At 39.5% G+C, this 6,292-nt stretch overlaps 1 protein-coding gene across 12 annotated transcripts in view; it reads right to left on the reverse strand.

The window, feature by feature from the left end:
* Positions 1-6,292, reverse strand: part of PLEKHA7 (pleckstrin homology domain containing A7) — a 149,869-nt gene that overhangs the window by 116,170 nt on the left and 27,407 nt on the right. The gene's annotated exons all lie outside the window — the stretch shown is intronic.

Raw genomic sequence — 6,292 nt, forward strand, 5'->3', positions numbered from 1 at the left:
GCTTAGCTTTTCGCACAGTAATATCACCTAGCCACCCACTTATAGGCTACTGAAGGCCACTGGTAACCCCAAGTGCACAGCAAGCACCCTGACAACTGATTTCCCAAGAACTGTTTCATAAAAGAATGAGATTTTTTTCCTTTCTTACAGCACAACAGTCTAAAATTCCAGTTCTCAGCTTTTCAAAATAATTTAGTAGCTTGCTGCAGGTTCATTTTAACAGAAATCTCTTTTGCAGACAATTGGTTGGTAATAACCTCTCTTTCCTGTGAAATACAAGAGCGGTGTATAAGATCAACACCTATCTGGACGTCCAAATCTTTATGAGTAAGACACATCCATTTTGTTCATATTGTGCTCATGAACACAGGCAACAACTGACAATACAAACTGAAAAGTAATTAGCATACTTACCAACCACTCTCTGCTCCAACTATGTCTAATTGGATTTTTTTAATTGTTATTTCAAGTTGCAATCAACCTGCAAATATTTCAAACATTTCTAACTGTCAGATCTTACAAATAACATCTAAAATAATCTTTAAAAGGCAAAAATTTTCCATTGAAACAAACAGTTTAAGAAAAGAGTAAGATTTTTCTCTCAGGATAACATGAAACAGATTAATCAATAAGAAAAACTAAATACCACAGTCCCTAACAAAGAAACCTTTTTCTTGTGTTTGCTCAATGTAGCAGAGACAGGATAAATTTTAGAAAGGACTGGCAACTGCTGGTTTGTTTTAAAGATGAATAAACAGGCTCTTCTCTCTATAGAGCTAAAGGACAACATATCTAGGACCAAGTTTCTATGGGAAAATTTATTACTTGGACTTATCCATGGACTACAGTCAGCCTTTCAGGTATCAGGTTGGTTATTGGCCTTTATCAATGAAAGCCAGCTATTACTGTAGACATCTGTATTATAAATCAAAGAATGAAGAGTGATAATTCTCAAGCCCAAACCCTTTAAAAGTATTTACTGTTGATTGAAGATTGGTGAGTAACATGTTCGTGAAATTCCATCTTCTCTGCCAAATAGCTCTTCTGCAACGTTTATGAAATAGCAAAGCAATATTGAATCGAAGTCTGAAAGCTGTCACTGACATGGTTTGGAGAAATAATATAAACGCAATTTACATGAGTATCCAATCAATTTGGTGAAGCTCAGCTGCATAAATTTAGTACTGCACACTCACTATTTTCACTACAGACAAGATTATGAAAAAGAACCATGTAATCTCACAGCACACCTTGCAAGGAGTAAACAGTCCTTTTGTCATGAAGCTGCTCCTTGACTTCGTTTCTCACTCAAATTACCAACAAATGCCATTGGTAGTCATCACTTAAAACAAGCAATCAGAATATTAATTATTGAGTCAAGAAGAAAGCGGTGACGGAACCACGGTATTTTTATTTGCTTTTGTCTTCTACGGTGCTGCAGAAAAACCACGAGCTCACGTTCAGAAAAAATTTTCAAGTGGAAGCAAAGAGGTTATTACAATCAATAAGCTGATAGAAAGCAGAGTTACCAACAGCATATTTGACATGTGCCTGCATTAGTATCAACATGAATAAGGATTCAAACAATTATCTTTTGATAATGTAGTCAAGAAGCCTCAATAGTATCAAGGACTTAAAGGTTTAAAGGACTTAAAAGTTTAAGCCAGGTATAACTAATTACAATAGTTTCATATTAACTTTTTGCATTCTAAATTAAAATGTAGTTTCAGAGCTTTTTAAAATTATTATTGTTATTTTCCTGGAAAACTTTTTAGATAGCTACGAGCACAACATGCAGACACCAGTGTCCCTGCCAAGCCTCCTGCACAATGATTCCAGGTAGCTTTAGTTCTCTAGGTAAAATATTTAGCAATGCAGTTATATTTGCAGTCTCATAGCTCTTCTACTGGCTCCAGAGTCTTACAGTCCTCTGCTAACCACCATCTCACTAGGACTATTCCCTACTCCACAGCTCAGAGAACATAACTGGGTACAGGAATGAGGGGATGTCAAATGAAACTAAGAATCAAAATAATTTTCGGGGGCAGGAGGGGTCCAACAGACAGGCTTCTTCATTCCATACACAATTAAACTTCAAAACTCTTAAAGGATCTTGTTGATGACACAGTTTGGTTTAATCACAGAAGGAAAACCCACCGAAGCTGAAAACACAGCCTCTGGCTTAAACTCTCCTACCCTCCAGCAACTTGCGTTTCAAATTGTAGTGGAAGAACTTTCCCCATCTGTTTGTCCTGTTCTTGCATCCTTTTCCAAGCACCTGGGCCGCAGGGAACATCAGTGTTACACCACAGAACCCTGTCTTTGGCACGACCTGGCACGGCTGTCCTCGTGTGCCTCTTCATGATCCACACCCCAACAGCCGCCCTGCTTGCACCCACTCCTAATTCCCTGCACTCCCTTTTCACGTGAATCCTTCTTCAGGCTAATGCTTCTAGCTCTGCCTGACCCCACAAGAGGAAAAACACTGCCAGGACTTCTCGTGTAGCCTGGGAGAGGAGTGTCTGCCCACCTGCCTTCTGCGCTGGGGCTGGCAGGCAGAAGTGGTAACACCTTATACCGAAGGAGTGCGGAGTTCACTCCTTGTTCCCTGCTCCTGCTTGCCGGCTGGAGAAGAGACAGCTGCTACCTGCCAAGCCACAGGAGCACAGGAAGGTTACCAGCAGGATGTGGGCTCACCTGTACACGCTGTGCTGCTTTCTCATCAGCTTTCCTGGAGGGAGGAGGTTACCAGCTAAAAGCTGGCAGGCCTGAATGCCAAGCATTGAAATGGGTCACAAAACCGTCATTCCCGTGCATAGACGTACGAGACCAGAGATGAGACAGGGACTGCCACCCCCAAACAAAATACTTCAAATAAAGTAAGACACGTGAAAAACAGAGCGCGTTTGTAAGCAGTGGTACTTCTTCTGAAATGAAATATTCTCAAGGACACTGGATACCAATTAACTGCTACATCAGAGAAAGTCACCTGCTAGTTACTGGTAAATGGATTATTTTTTCCATATGTAACATTGATATAACTACACTTCCATACATTACAGCAGCAAAGAACTGCCACATAAACAAGACTGCAACATACTCTGTTAATATAAGAAAGTTAAAGGAATGCTTAATTTAGCTACCTCCATCTTTTCTTCAGATGCTATTATTACTACTTCGCAATTTTAAGTACCTCTCTACAAGAATCTTACAATGTATCTGTTTCCATAGAAATGTAACTCAGTGAAGAAAAGAAAAAAAAAAAGGACTATTTCAAAACGGCATGCCACTAATTCCTGTATCAGTAGACCCTGAGAAATTAAGCTTCTCCAGCTCCAGAACATTTGGCAATCCTTTAAAAATCCAGAGAACCTATTTTCTTCTGAATCAAGAACATGCAAAAGAAAACTTTGTCAGAAGCATATTAGAAGATAATCTATTACAAGCTCGCTATGCTAAGGTACTATGTGGGCTAAGATTTAACTTTTTTTTTTTAGTTGCCCTTTAAATGAGCGGTAAGCGTGAGATAATGAGCGTTACTGTAGAGCAGAGGGCAGCAAAGCCTTAAAGGTTCAAGTCATGTTTTAGTTTGCTGGAAAAAGAATATGGTTTTCCCACATCGTGAAGGCATTACATTGTGTAATGTACAATGTGTTAAAAACTGCTTAGATTCTGAAAATAATTTCTTTAAGTCCACTGTAGTCTTCTTACAGGTAGGTTTTTGTTCTGCCGCTTCAAACTGCTAACAAAGCTCTGGTTGAGCAATGCCTATTTCTTGGCTTAAGAGAGTTTCACAGATGTCCAGTTGGATGTCTCAAACAAGCAATGACGTCTTCCTCAGCTAGGAAATACTCCTCAGAAACCCCTCTCCTCCCCCCCCCCTTTTTTTTTATTCTCTAAATTCTTCATTTCTAATTCTACTCTAACTTGACTGACGTTTTGCTATAGCATCGCTGACAGTAATGGAGTTCAGTAACAGTAGCTTGACTTAAAAAAACAGCAGATTTTTGAAAGCTTAAATATTTACTTACAAATATTTTAGCTCCTACACAGGAAAGCACCAAAGAATGTAGATTCCGACAAACACCTCTTACAGAGCTCTCTACCATTCTTCAAACACACGCAAAAATCTCTTACACAAAAGCATTCATCTTCCACGTTTGTCAAATATGCAAAGTCCCTTACTTGTGCTATGTTATATAAGCAAACTGAGACAGAACGGCTCAGCACTCCGTGCTCCAGCGCAGTAAGATGCTAAAATTCCTACACCTTGAAGGTTGCTGATTTACCATACTTTCTTATAGCCATTCTTCACAATGCAGAACTAAAGAGGAACCCAAAGCAAGAGCTGACCAAAAGCCAAGCCTACTAAGCCTTCAAAAATTGCTACAAGACACGGTTTTCAACAATACTAGACCAGAGGACGGAGTTGCCATTTAGAGGGCTTCTGACAGGCTGGGAAATGTGCTGATGGAAACCTACCACATGCAGCAACAACAAATGCAGCCTCCTGCATCTGGGGTGGGAAAAGTCCACGCTGCAGCAAAGGCTGGAGGCTGCCTGGCTAGAAAGCAGCTTCATACAGGTGGTCCTAGGGGTCCTGGTGAAGAACTTGAACGCTATTTATTTATTGTGTAATTTTCATTCTAGATCTTTTCTTCTCCACTACAACAGGGAAAAGTAGAAAAAATACAAACAAAAAAATATGACAGAGTCTACACACCTGATGTTTTATAGAACAAGCGGTATCAAGAAAGCAGGGGGAAAGGGACAGATAACCTTCCTTCTGCTCAGAAACAGGAAACGCCAAAATAAACTGGTTCACTGATGAGGACTGACAGGCTCGTGGAGAAAAGCACAGGCTGACAAAAACAATTACAGAAGCCTCAACATGCTTTGCAGACTAGAAGTTCCTTGTCCCCATCTTCCCTGGAAACAGATCTGTCAAAACTAAGTTCCAACAAGGTTCAGCTTCTGTGGTTTTCGAAAGGTCCTTCCTCACGCGCTGAGCTCCTTCGGCGCGCCAGCTGCACTCTCCAGAGCACTAACACACTTGCACTGCTTTCAAGGAGCTCAATGTTCCCATTTGCAACAAAGATGAAGCTTGAGCAGAGAGAAATGCAAAAGTCAAATTACACTATTAATGCTCGTGACCTATCTGAAAGAGGTACAAACAGTGAGCTCTTTGGTGCATGAAGATTTTTAAGTTATTTCTACTTGTAAAATATGATGTCTCTCTAAAACAGGCTCAGATAAGAATTTTTATTACACTTTATTTCAGTACTGCTGTTCTCTCAGTGTCTCAAGAATACTTGAGACCATATATAACCATATACCATTCTAATTCACAGAGTCATCAAGAAATTTTCTTGGCTTAAACACATTCTGTAAAACATATCCAGAAACATCTATTTTTATACTCTGCTTCACTGCCAAATCTGTAAGTATATTTTTGTCTAAATTGGAGTGTCTAATTTGCTTCTGTAATTTTATTCTTTCTGAACTATTTTTTGTAATATTGAAAATCCTAGCCCCTCGTCAAAAAGGGGCTAACCGAACATCATTTTGATCTTGCCTTAATTAAAATCTGATGTTTCCAGTGAGGAAGAAATGCTGAGAATGGAGTGCACGATAGACACATCTTTAGGCAATCTGCCTGTTCCATTAAAAAAAAAAACAACTTTTACATTAAACTGTATTCTGTTATTTACAGATCCTCACAACTGACACCATGGAACTTAAGTTTGTAATCTCTCAATGATCACAGTCCACAATCAGCACCTCATTCTACCCAAGTGGTTTCTTTCTGGAGATAAAGTTACTCTTACCAACTCTCCCTCCCCAAACAGGAAAATAGACAGGCTTTGTCAAATACAACTCTTTACCAAGTGTTTTGGTAAGATTTGTTCTGCAACAACAAAAAGTGACAAAACCTATGCTCTTTGTTGGATTTCACTGAGTTACAGAAGTAAAACATCCAAATTCACCACCTTACGTTAGACACCTGAGTTTGTTTTGCCATCTGTGAAAACTATTTTGCAGCTTGTGGATACCCCAAAGATCGATAAACACAACAACAGGCTTCCCTCTAACACCCCTGCAAACAAAACCGTCTTAGCATAAGAAGCAGACTGTAGCAGACTGCAAATTACTTGCAATTTTCAACGTGACTACAGAAATATTTAACAAAAACAAAAACCAATCCTTGCTACATATGCAGAGAAATCACTTCAGTTTGCTCACCAGGAACCACACACGGCCGGGTAATCCTGCTTTCTGGGATACCTAGAAG

The sequence above is a fragment of the Anser anser genome, assembly GCF_964211835.1.
Source record: "Anser anser genome assembly, chromosome: 5".
Lineage (NCBI taxonomy): Eukaryota > Metazoa > Chordata > Aves > Anseriformes > Anatidae > Anser > Anser anser.